We start from the raw sequence: 13,562 nt of genomic DNA, 5'->3' as shown, positions 1-13,562 counted from the left end.
GCAATTAGTCCCTGGGCTCCTGATATTTGCCCTGAATTGGCATTCAGTCTCATCTGTAACTTTTCTTATCTCTGTATGCCTTTGTCTGCCCAAGAGACTTTAGCTCTCTACATTCTCTGGCTTTGGCATCTTGACCGATCTACTTCTTGATTTTTTTTTTACCTGTTAAGTTTCTGGTTAATGGCTCATCTACTCTTCTCTAAAATGCCTCTTTTTCAGCTGCCTACACAAAACCATTAACCTGAATCCTGATCTCAGTCATCCTCCTGGAGTTTCCCCATCCATACAGCCTTCTCAACAGGCCCAGAGAACCATGCCCCAAATAAAACCCTGCTGAAAACACAGTTCCCTTTGTGTGTGTGTGTGTGTGTGTGTGTGTGTGTGTGTTTTAACCATAGTCCTTCCCCAGGTGTCTTCAACACAGCATCACATTCTGGTCTCACCTTATTGACCTTAGACCGTATATTCAGAGACTGTCTTCTCTTCTTCTGAAAAATAATTACTCATAGTCTCAGTGGAAAGCAGAAGCCAAATCTCATTGACTCACAAGGGATGATTGTTAGATATTCCAATATTTTATGAGCAGGTTTTCAATCCATTAATGGCTTAACGTCAGCCATGATAAGAATATTTACACCACAGGAATTGGCAAATGCTTTAAATCAAAATTTTCTCCATCCTCCCACTCAATTCCCCAATGCCTGTCTCTCCTTCCAGCAAGTTTACCATGCACCACTATTCTTTTTCCTGAGCACCATCCTATGAGGCAGAAATAAATCAGAAAAGGTATTAAATCTAGCATGTGATAATGTGCTATGATATTTGTGTTTAACAGAAATTCCCTGAAGAATTACATGAACTCAATATTTCCCAAATGTAGTATCCATCAGAATCGTATAAGAAGTGTATAAAATTGAAAAGTCAAAACTGTATCCCAGGCTCTTCTGCATTTGAGCGCTGGGCATCCTTATTAACAAGCCTCCTAAGCAAATTAGAGTCCAGCAAAGTTTGAGAACCATTCAGACAATAAATCTCAAGTGGTAACTTGTATAGTATCAGAATAAGAAAATGGAGAGTCATTCAGCAGAGCCTTTCCCATGACACTTTGGAGATGATTATCCATCATATTCCAAAATATACCCAGATGTATATAAAGCAAGCAATTATACAGTGCCTGTACTAAGCCACATGATATTGATGTTCTTTTATAATTTATTCCATAACAAGTCCCTAAACAGTGGTAAAAGATATAAACACTCAATTTTCAAACTCAGAAAAAACCTCCGCAGACTTTAACAGTTTTATTGGGTCTTCCTATACAAATAAAAATAATTCAATTGTTTTTTCAGCTTTATCTATCCAAAGATAATTTTATTAGTTTGCAATGCTATGAATCTGCAAAAAAAAAAAAAAAAAAAAATGCTTCTAAGGATCTAGAAAATTTCTAGGTTGCCCTGTTTATGCATGAACAAATCATTTTGATATTTTTCCCTCAAATATTGGGTTTGAATACTATGTTTTAAAAGATACTTACCCATCCTCTCTGTCTCCTTACTGGTTCTGATTTGAAAATGAATGAACAGAGAGAAAAGTAGTGGAAAAAAACAGTTAACAGAGAAAACAGGAAAATGGATGCAGTGATCCCTGAAGTTTAAGTAACAAGGCTCTTTATGTCAGTGCAATTTTTTGCCCTCTTTTGACACTTTAAATAAGATGTATATGCTGGTGGATGTCTCAAGTTTTAAATGATGAACCAAGGAGTGTAATATATCAGAAGAGCGTTCCTCTGTAGACATTTTTCTGAATGAGAAATGTGCCACCCAGAATGTGCTACAAAATGTTAATGGCTTTGAGTCTATACAAATTTGAACTTTATTGAAATGTGCTAATAATGAGATAGATTTAAAAATTATATACTGGGTTGTAGAACAGTAGGATTATGGCAAGGAAAGCACAGGGAACTATGTATCACCCTGCCACGTAAAAGGACCCCAGGCATTCAGCAGTCAAGAGATGGGTTCCACTAACCTTTCCCTCACCGTGTTTTGTCACAAACCTTAGCAGCTAGGGTAATTTTGCTTGACTTTGCTAATGAGATCAATAGTTAAACCAAGAGGCAGGAATGGCCAAAGGGAGTAGGCAGTTTAAAAACTCGTATTTTGTTGTGCTTTAAAGTCAGTGGGTTGGTCACATTTAACCACCCTGCTCCACCTTCAGCACAAGTCAGGAGAATCACTACTGAGTATCTGCCGGCAGAGATCACATTCTTTCCATCAAAGTTTTGAAAGTCATTTCTTGCCACTTACAAAATGGCCATTTTCTACAAGGTAACTAGAAAGAGCTGTATTCTCTCTTGATAGCATATGCATCTGAGTTGGTTATTGTGATGCTCACCAGTGGCTTCTTACAAAGAAACTATGCTTGTTCTTTCTATGTTGAAGCCTAGCCATATTATCATCACATCATATTTTTGTGGACTTCAGTTTGATCTGGAAAGCACTCCTTTTAAGCTTCCATTCATAACAATATTCTTAAAAGATTTATTCTTAAATTTCACTCTCAAAGTAGATGTCACCTTCTGACAAAATATATTAAGGATGTATATGATATGGTCCACACTCCACAAATGAAATACTTAATGACCTCTTCTTTGATTCTGACATTTTTTGTTTTTGCCAAAAAATAAGCTTACAGAATAGGGTACAACTGAGAGGTCAATAACAGGTAAAAATAGGGAATATTATTTTAGACAGATAAAGCAGGCTAAATCCAAGTTCCCATTCTTTTTTGTTAAGATATCACCAATGCTTTTAGCTATCCATTATTCACCTTCACAAAAGTGTTAAGTTGGAAAATAAACCCTGCCATTTATCTCCAATGCTCACTTAATAGAAATAAATGCAGCTACCACCTTCCAACTGTAAATGATACGAGATGAGTGTTTGAGTTACTGACTGTAACCTTGACAAGGTGTCTCATCACTTATCTGAGAAACTCAATCAGCCAGCATCTAATCATACACTGGGATGAAAAATAAGGTTAGTATCTCTGAATCCAGCATGGAGAATGGGGTTTATATTTGAGGGACAATTTTATTGGTTAGCAACAGCTTGCAGATTAGCAAGATAGAACTCTTCAGGATTGGAGGAAATTGCAGATTCGGACCCTTGGTTACCTATTTCTGTAATGCTCTGTTATTACAGAAATAAGATGTGTGCGTTTGTGTGCGTGTGTGTGTGTGTGTGTCTAATAATCACAATCCTCAACACCAAGGTAATTGCACTTTTATACAGGCTTTCTCCTTCCTGTATGAACACAAATTCTTATGTGGATGATATATAATGTCAGACATCTTTGAGAACATATAACAAATTCAAAATTTTACTTGTATTATGTCTGTTTAAATACACAATGGACACCACATTTCAAAAATAGTAAATCAATCAAGACTTGTCAGCAGCATGAAGGTGAACTATTCAGCTCTGTAAATAATATTTGCAGAATATCTGAAAGCTTGCACTTCTGCTTATCTCTACAAGGTATGATAATAATTTTCTATTTGAGCCGTAAACCAAAAAATGCCAGAAATGTATGTGACCAAATAAACCATGCAGTCTAATTCCATTATTAGAGTTTAAGTGAGCAAGACATTGTGAAGGTAGTTATTAACAAGCACCTATGTAGTAGTAATTGTGTGTAAATCACTACTTGCAAAATCTATAAATATTAACTTATCTTCATAACAACTAATGAGAGTACTATTATTACACACATTAAATAAGTGAGTAAACAGAAATACAAAGACATTAAGCAACTTGCCCAGAATCACCAGCTAGTAAGTGGCAGATACAGGATATAAATCCAGGCAATCTGACCAAAGAGGGTATACTTTTCTGCAATTCATGAAAGTCATGACAAGAACTTTTCAGGCCCAAAAGACACCCGATTTGCTGACCTCAGTGATTTGGTGACAAAACATTTTTCTAGGTACCATTATAATGTTCTTGCCCAAATAGGGATAGTAGTTAATATTAGTTGAGAAGGTACCACCATTTTTCAGGATGGATTTGTATTTTATCTCATTTATCTTCACAGAGACCTATATAGACATTTAAAAACAAAAACAAAAACAAAAACAAACAAACAAAAAAAACAGGGTCTCACTCTGTTGCCCAGGCTGGTGTGCAGTGGTGCCATCATGGCCCACTGCAGCTTCAAGCTCCCGGACTCAAGCAATTCTCCCACCTCAGTCTCTTGAGTAGCTTGGACCACAGGTGCATGCCTCCATGCCTGCATAATTTTTTTGTAGAGACGAAGTCTCCCTATGTTGCTCAGACTGGTCTCGAACTCCTGGACTCAAGTAATCCACCTTCCTCAGCCTCCCATAGTGCTGGGATATGGATGTGAGCCAACTCATCTGACTCACATTTTTATTTGTATTTTACAATTAGGAAATTGAGGGTTAGAAAAGTTAAGTAACTTTCCCAAGGTCACACTGCAACCAAACACATTCTAGTCTACTGACTCATAATTTCACTCCCTACCACACACCACACTTTCTAAAATTATATATGATTGGAAGATTTGATCTGTGGATTTCTTTATGAAAGTCAATTAAACTTACATTTTTGGTTTTGCCTAAAGACCCCAATTAATGTCTTGCACTTCATATTTCCATATGATACTTTGGAAATTATCATAAACTCAAATTGTCCATAACTAGTCACTAAGAAGGGAGAAAATCTTTAGACAAAGTCATAAAGAAATATTCAGCAACTGTATATACATATATAATACATCCTCATATGTCAATGCTTCAATCAAGTGAACAAATTTTTTCATTAGTACAAATAAGTAAACATAAATTTATTTAAAATCTCTAATAATTTGACTCAACACCACAACTATTACCTTTGACTATTCTTAAATGTAAATGCCACTTTGAAGCCCTAGTGTCTCTGAACTCATGTTAATTACAAGGTCCAAGGAAACTGGAGTATCTGGGGTGTGGAAGGAAGAAGGTAAGTTCATAGACTATAGCAGTCTGCCAGGTTGTAAACCCTGGCTCATCCACTGACTGGGACAAGCTATGCAACCTCTCAGTGCCTCAGCTTCCTTATTTGTAAATGAAGATAATTATAGTCTATTACTCACTAAAGATTAAATGAGTTACATGTTGAATAAAACTTGACACATAATAATTGTTTGATACTATTATAGAGGATATTAAAATATTTTTTGCCCTGTATCCTACCAGTTTTGCTCTTTCTTAGATGCGGTAGGAAACCTTGAGTTTCCCATAGAGATTGAGTTGTTTCCCTAACACTAACTTGTATACCTAAAGGAGTTATAAACAAGTAAACCTAACTACTTTATACAACTACTATTGGGTATTTAGCATTAATTGTTGCCATATGCACAAGTTTTGACTGAACTAAATGGAAATACCTTGTGACATACAGCTATTTGTTTTTAATTTTAATAAATACTATATTAAATATTAGTTGTCTTGTGGTTACTAGAAAGACCACCTAAAAATAAAAATTAGATATTAATGAAGCCTCTATGTGCTTTTGATCTACACTTGTTTCATGCTCCATAGCCTTTGGTCAAGTATTGACCGAGTTTATTTAACATTATTATTAATAACAAAATCATGTGTCTCTCACATTTTAAGATTTCTGACCACCTGGATCAGTGCTAAGTAGCATTTCAATGGCCATACTATAGACAGTTCTAGAAGATAAGCATTTACTGGGTTGTGAGGACACCATGGCGGTCACTACAAGATCTTAAATAATGGGTTAAAATGGATGTAATTTCTTCTCAACTTTATCCAGTAGCGTGCTACTACAGCCTTCAAGGTAATTCATAACTCGGTATTCTTGAATGTCATCATCACGATGAGCTGGAAGTCTAACTTATATGGCAGAGTCATTATCTATCCATCTGTCTCTCTACCTGCCTATCTATTTTTTCTATCTATCTATCTATCTATCTATCTATCTATCTATCTATCTATCTATCTATCTATCTACCTATCTCTCTATCTACCTACCTACCTACCTACCTGCTGGTCTATCTCCTGATCTATCTATCTATCTATCTATCTTCCTATCTATCATCTATCTATCTATCTGCCAATCTATCTGCTGATCTATCTGCTGATCTCTCTCTCCCTCTCTCTCTCTCTCTCTCTCTCTGATTCTTCTGTAAGTTCTCCTTTTGCTCCTCTACTCACCCATTTTCCCCATATTAAAACGTTTAGGTTTTTCTTTGCTCTTTGCTCCAGGAGAAAGATTCAACCAATTAGAAGACAGGGAAAAAGAGTTGTAGTTTGAGATTTTTATCTCCACAAACCTTGGTCTTTAGTGTAAACTAAGAAGACACCAGGTATATACACTAGGACATTTCCAGCTATTGTTGGCTAGACTTGTGTTACCTCTGGTACTAAGGTTCCCGCCAAAATATGCAGTTTAATCTATTTCCATTTGCTGAAGTGGTCCAGATAGTAAAAACAGCCCCAGTTTGAAGGTGAAAGGAGAGAAGAAACTAAATTGAGAAACTTTAGATATTAATGGGTCTTCTGCAGAGAGAACCTGCAATGGGGATTCTGGGAAGAGCCGTGGGGATGAAGAAGTCCTCCAGGATTAATTCAAGACCCACTACCATCCAAGTGGCAGGTCTAGGCTAGCAAGTTTCCGGCATCCTCATTGAGGCTTCTGCCCTCCCAGGAAAGCAGAACATGGCAAACTAATCCCTGTGACCCCAAGTATATCACTAATGTGTCACTGAGAGCTCTGGGGCACAAAAGGGCTGATTAAAGAGCAATAAATTATGACCTGGCATTTCACAAGAGTGAAGAAATAACTAGAAATGACCCTTTGGCAGTTCATTAGGCTCCTGCCACTTGAACACAGATGCATGGATCAAGAAAGACCCTGAGAAATTATTATTTCAATTTCTTCCATTCCAGCTGAATAAGGATGTAAAATATAAAATTGAGTAATAGAACAATTTATCATTCTCAAAATACCTGGATTATGTGACTTGAGATTTATACCACCTATGTGTATAATCAGATATGTTTATGGTCATCTTTGCTATTACCAATACCTCTGTCATGGTAGATTTTTCAAGTGCTGATGTTATACTATTGTTATTTTTTTCTTCTTCACTTTTAAAACCAGTTCTTTCTAAAGGATGTTGCACTACACAACATTGTTGCACTGCTGATCACTGGCTCACAGTGATGTAGCTCTTTGCCATGTGTCATGGTCCTCCCTTTCCCAAATCTACATACTCAGGATTGGGAATGGTAGGTGTGTGGGTATGTGTGTGTGTGTCTTTTAATGGCCAGACACAGCCTTACACTTAGCCATAACCCCTGCTCTCTCTGCCTCTAGGTTCTAATATGCAGATAGGTCCTGTCTCCCAGACTTCCACCTGACCTGTGGCTATTTTGTTTCAGAGGAGTCACAGTTTTTCCTTCCAGTTCCACCTCTTGAATGAAACCTTGTCCATTTCCCCAATTTATGTATTTCTGATTCACAAATGTTAATTTGTGAATCTGTCCTACTTGCATCTTTACACACGCACCTGGGGCAGGGCACCCAGTTCAGAGTGACTGGTCAGTTTGGTACAGGTCAGTTAAATAACTTTCAGAGCATTCTAAAGCAGTAAGGCAGTTGGTTTGCCAATGGAACAAAGAGGATCTCTTGGGGTTTACAGGACCTAAGTCCAAAACCCAGCTTAACTGACTCATGGCCAAATTTTTTGTTTCCTGACTTATTTAATCCCACTATCAAAGTGGTTTGTGTTTTTGAGAGCCACAAACAATAAGTAGATGAGGGAGTAACTTGACATGTTTCCCTTACGGGTATTTTTCATCTTTAGGTATGAAAAGCTACTTCTTTTCTCAAATGAATCATTAAAAAACAAACTCACTTTAAATAGCTATTTTGTAAGAGAGGGAAAATGTGTCCTGTGTCGAGGTCATGGTCCAGGTCTGGAGATAAATTGTCCTTAAAGCACCTCATCTCCGTAACTTGCCTGTTAGTATTTTGATCAGTGAGCTGACCTTGCTTGTGTGGTTATCCAGGGTTATTTTTTACATGCCGGACAAAAGATTATCATTTATTAACCTAGAGAAAGTTCCCCGATGAAACAAAGTCTTTCTGAATGTACAGTTTAAATGGATTGTAATCCATTAACTTTCATTATTAAGTTTTTATTCTCTTGTGTTTAAGTCCTTCAAGATATGAATTTATTAGCATAACCAAGATTTAGTTAAGAAGGCTTTACAATGTTGTAAAAAAAATTGAGTCTTTTTCACTAGGGAAGGGATGGATATTAATTCTCGAGCTGGTTGCTAAACATAGGCACACATGGATTAAGTTAATGCACAGTCATACAGATTTCAATATTACATTTTCCTCAAAATGGTAGTATAAATGCTTACTTTGGAAGAACTCTACTTTACAAAGATCAGCTTAAAATGAAGCCAAGATACTTATATTTCCCATTTTTGTCAAATCTCTACAGGGTTAGTCTGTAAAAAAATAATACTTTATAAATCCAAATTATTTTACTCTGAATATATAACAGTCTCGTACTCAACAAGCTGTTCTATTTCTTGACCTCATGAGAGACCAGATCAACTGAATAAATGACAAGATTATATGAGAACTGAATTTCATTCTTGTGTAAGTTTATAATATGCTATTGATTATTCCTATAACCTGCTCAAAAAAATTATAGAGTTAAGATGTTTAAAAAGTTGGCTCATATTTTTCTTCACATGAAAGCACATAATAACTTAGTAATAGTTTTGAAATTACGAAAATCATATTAATCATATTATAAAATCTTTCCCAGTGGTTGAGTAAGCACAGGATTCTTTAGGCTTTAAGGAATTTTCTTTTTTAAGATGAAATGGAATATTTAACATAGTGTTTATGTATTTCTTGACCACTTAAAATGTGTAAAACTGCTACTATTTTAATTAGGTTCCTATCTTTATTATGTGTTACTAAGTTTTGGAATGTTGTCTCAACCCATTTATCTTATGAGTCATGCGTTGTGTTCTTTTTAATTAAGCTTTCAATTAATTTACTTAATTTAATTAAGATAATTATAAATTTACTTGCAATCATTAAGAAACAATGCAGACAGATTTCTTGTACCCTAATCCAGTTTCCCTAATGGTAACATATTGAAAAATACAATATCACAAACAGGATAATGACATGAATACAGTTAAAACACACAATATTTTCATCAACACACAAAATTTCATGTAGCTCTTTTGTAGCCAAACCTACTCTGCTTTCGCCTTGACCACTTCCTTAGCACCTGTTAACCCCTAATCTCTTCTCCATTTTTATAATTTTGCCAATTCAAAAATTCTTTATAAAGGGAATTACACTATGCAACCTTTTGAGAAGGACTCTTCTTCACTTAGGATAATTATCTGGACATTCATCCATGTTGCTCTGTGCATCATGAGTTTATTCATTTTTATTGCTGAGTATTCCAGAGTATGGAAATACCATATTTATTTAACCCTTTACCTGTTAAAGAATATCTGGGTATTTTCTGGTTTGGAGCTATTATAAATAAAGCTGCTATAAACATTCAAGTCCAGGTTTTTGTGTGAAAATAAGTCTTCATTTCTTGGAGATAAAGCAGATTAGTGCAGCTTCTGGTTGCATGTTCAGTTTTCTTTAAAAAACTGCTAAACTATTTTCCAGAGTGACAGCAATATGTGAGTGATCTAGTTTTTTGGTATCCTTGCCATGATTTGGGTTATCACTATTTTCTTATTTTAGAATAAGAAAATATACCTTGACATGCATATAGAGATATCTCATTGTGGTTTTAGTTTACATTTCTCTAACAGCTTATACAGTTGAACATTTTTTCATGTGCTTAATTATATCTGTGTGTTTTCATCAATGAAATGTATCTTCATATCTTTGGCCCATTTTCTAATCAGATTGTTATTTTCCCCTTGACTTTTAAGGGCTATTAATATATTCTACACACCACCTTTTGTCAGATATGTACTTTTCAAGAATTTTTACCCACTCTGTGTTTTCACCCTGTTAATGGGGCTTTAACAGAGCAAAAGTTTTTAATTTTCATCAAGTTCAATTTTTCAACTTTTTCTCATGAATTGTGCTTTTAGTACCAAGGCTAAGAATTCTGTCAACCTGTAGATCCTGAGTATTTTCTTCTAGGGTTTTTTTTTTTTTTTTTTTTTTTTTTTTTTAACAAAACTATTTTAGTTTTATATTTTACATTGAAGTCTGTGAATTCATTTGGAGATTTTGCTTTGTTTCATTTTGTTTGTTGTTGTTTTGTTTTTTTAAATAAAGCATGAGACTTCTCCCAAGGTCTTTTTGTTTGATTGTTTTGCCTATGGATGTCCAATTACTGCAGCATCATTTGCTGAAAAGGTTGTCTTTTCTCCATTGAAGTGCTTCCGCATCTCTGTCAAAAATTAATTGGCTGTATATATATATGGGGATATACTGTATTTCTGCATTCTCTGTTTCACTCCATTTGTGCTTTCATTCCACTAATACTACTTAGTCTTGATTAGTGTAGCTATAAAATGCATCTTAGGTCGATGGGTTCCTCCCACTTGATTTTTTTCTTTTATTTTTCAAAATTGTTTTAGCTATTAAGACTTTTTTGTCTTTTAACATAAATTTTAGAATTATATTTTCTATATCAACAAAAATCTTGGTGAGATTTTGATAAGAATTATCTATATTTATATAGATATTATATATATATTTGGGGAAACTGTCATCCTTACCATGTTGAGTCTTGTTTTGTTTATTTGATTGTTTTTTGAGACAGGGTTTTACTCTGTCTCAAATGACAATTCAGCCTGGAGTGCAGTGGTGTGGTCGGGCTCACTGCGGCCTCAGCCTCCCAAGCTCAAGTGATCCTCCCACATTAGCATCCTGAGGAGCTGGGACTATAGACAGGTGCATGCCACCATGCCTAGTTAATTTTTGTATTTTTTGTGGATAGAGGGTTTCACAGTGTTGCACAGACTGGATGTTGAGTCTTCTAATCTATGAAACCCCTCTATGTTTATTTACATTTCCTTTGATTTCCTTCATCAACATTCTGCAGTTTGCAGCATACACTCCTGCACGTGTTTTGTTAGATTTGCTCCTAAGTATTTTCTTTTCTTGAGTGATTGGAAATGACATTTTAATTTCAATGTCAACATGTCTGTTACTGGTATGTAGACGTTCAATCCAACTTTGTATGTTTATCTTGCATTTGTAACACTGCTGAAATCACCTATTAGTTCTAGGAGTGTTTTTCACAATTTCTTGAGATTTTCTTTGTAAGCAAATATGTCATCTGCAAATGGACACTATTTATTTTGTCTTTCCCAATGAGCATGCTTTTTATTCCTTTCTTTTCCCTATTGTACTGGCTAGAACTTCCTGTCCTAAGTTAAATAAGGGTGGCTGAATAAAAGCAGAGACGCTAGCCTTGCTGTTCATCTTAGGAGAGAATTTTCAGTCTTTTACCATTGGTAGACGTTAGCTGTAGGTTTTTTATAGATGTTCTGTATAAAGTTCAGGAAGTTCTCCTCTATTCCCATTTTTCTGAGAGTTTATATCATGATTAATGTTGAATTTGGAAAAACATTCAAATATATACACACATACATATATGTGGATATTTGGAATCAACTGATATGATCATGAGAGCTTTCTGCTTTAGCTTGTTAATATGGTGGACTACATTATTTTATTTTCAAAATTAAGCCAGCCTTGTATCTCTAGATTAAAACCCACTTAATCATGATATTTTTAAATATATTACTGATTTATATTTGCTAATATTTTACTAAGGATTCTTGTGTCTATATTCAAGACAGATATTGGTCTGCAGTTTATATTTTGTCTTTGTATTTTCTATGTCTTTGTATGATTTTGGCTTCAGGACAATTCTAGCTTAATAAATGAATTTGGAGTATTCTTTACTCTTTTATTTTCAGGAAGGGATTGTATAGAATTGATATTAATTTTTTAAACATTTGAAATAATTCTTCAGTGAAACCATCCGAACCTAGATTTTTTGGTGTATTTTTTCAATTAAAATTTAATTTTCTTAACAGTTATAGGATTATTTAACTTACTGATTTTATATTGCATGAATTGCAGTAGTTTGTGTTTTTCTAGGAACTAGCTCATTTCACCAAAATTGCTAAATTCACATGTATACAGTTCTTTATTGTATTTCTTGGTTATCCTTTTGGTGTCTGTAAAGTCTATAGTGATGTCCCTGTTTCATTTGTGATATTGGTAATTTTTTCTTCTATTTTTTCTCCATCTGTCTTGCTAGTAGTTTGTGAATTTTATTAGTCTTTTTAAGAACAAGCTAGCTGTTTCATTGTTTCTCTCTGTTATTTACTTTTTGTTCCAATTTCATTAATTTCTGCTATTTCCCCTCCTTATTATTTCTTTTTTCCTTCTGATTGGCCCTGGTTTATTTTACTTATTTATTTAGTTAGTTAGTTAGTTCTTGAGGCGGGAGTTTAGACAATTGATTTAAGACATTTTCTCTTTACTAATGTATGCATTCAGTGGTGTAAATTTTCGTCCCAATATTCGCTAACTTTGCCTTACAAATTTAAATACTTTTTATTTTTATTTTCATTCAGGCAATGTATGTTTTTATTTCCACTGAGACTTCCTTATTTATCCATGGATCATTTAGATGTATATTGTTTAGTTTCTGGGATTTGAAGATTTTTCCTTTATCTTAGTTATTGGTTTCTAGTTTGATTCCACGGTATTTAAAGAACGCATTCAGTATACTTTGAATTCTTTAAATTTGTTGAGGTTTGTTTCATGCCCCAGGATGTGATTTATCTTGGCATAGCTTTCCTGAACACTTGAAAGAAATGTGCATTCTGATGCTGTTGGGTGGAGTGTTCTAAAAATGTTCATTAACTACTTTTTATTTGATGGTGTTATTGAGTTATTCTACATCCTTTTCTATTTTTGGTCTACCAGCTGTTAACTTCCCCAATCATAGTTTTGTGCATTTGTTTATTCTTTCAGTCCTCTCAGTTTTTCTTCATCTATTTTGTGGTTGTGTTGTTTTGAGTATACACATTTAGCATTGCTTCCTAAATGGTCTCCACTATTCCACTTCCATCTAGGAAGTGGAAAGCCAATCCTATTAGGTAATGGTGAATGTCCTGGCATTCAATGAAGCTTCCTCTGACCCAAATAAGTGAAGGAAGGAAAAAGAGTAGAAAGAACAATAAATTTCCTTACCCTCAAACTAAAATTAGTGGGGTAACAAAGTCTTCTCAAATAAAATAAAAATAAATTTTAGAAAACTGCCACACTTTACACAACAAATATAATACTGGGGAATTTCATGGGCATGAGCAAGTTGATAAGAAACGGCATGACATTCTGCAAGAGTACCAAATAAAGATCAAAACAACTCGAGAAGCAAAAACATCACTCAGAAGTTCACTATGTGATAGGAAATTTTAATAATAACAAGAA

This window comes from Mandrillus leucophaeus, unplaced genomic scaffold (genome assembly GCF_000951045.1).
Source record: "Mandrillus leucophaeus isolate KB7577 unplaced genomic scaffold, Mleu.le_1.0 Scaffold471, whole genome shotgun sequence".
Lineage (NCBI taxonomy): Eukaryota > Metazoa > Chordata > Mammalia > Primates > Cercopithecidae > Mandrillus > Mandrillus leucophaeus.
Note: the sequence above shows the minus strand (reverse complement) of the source record.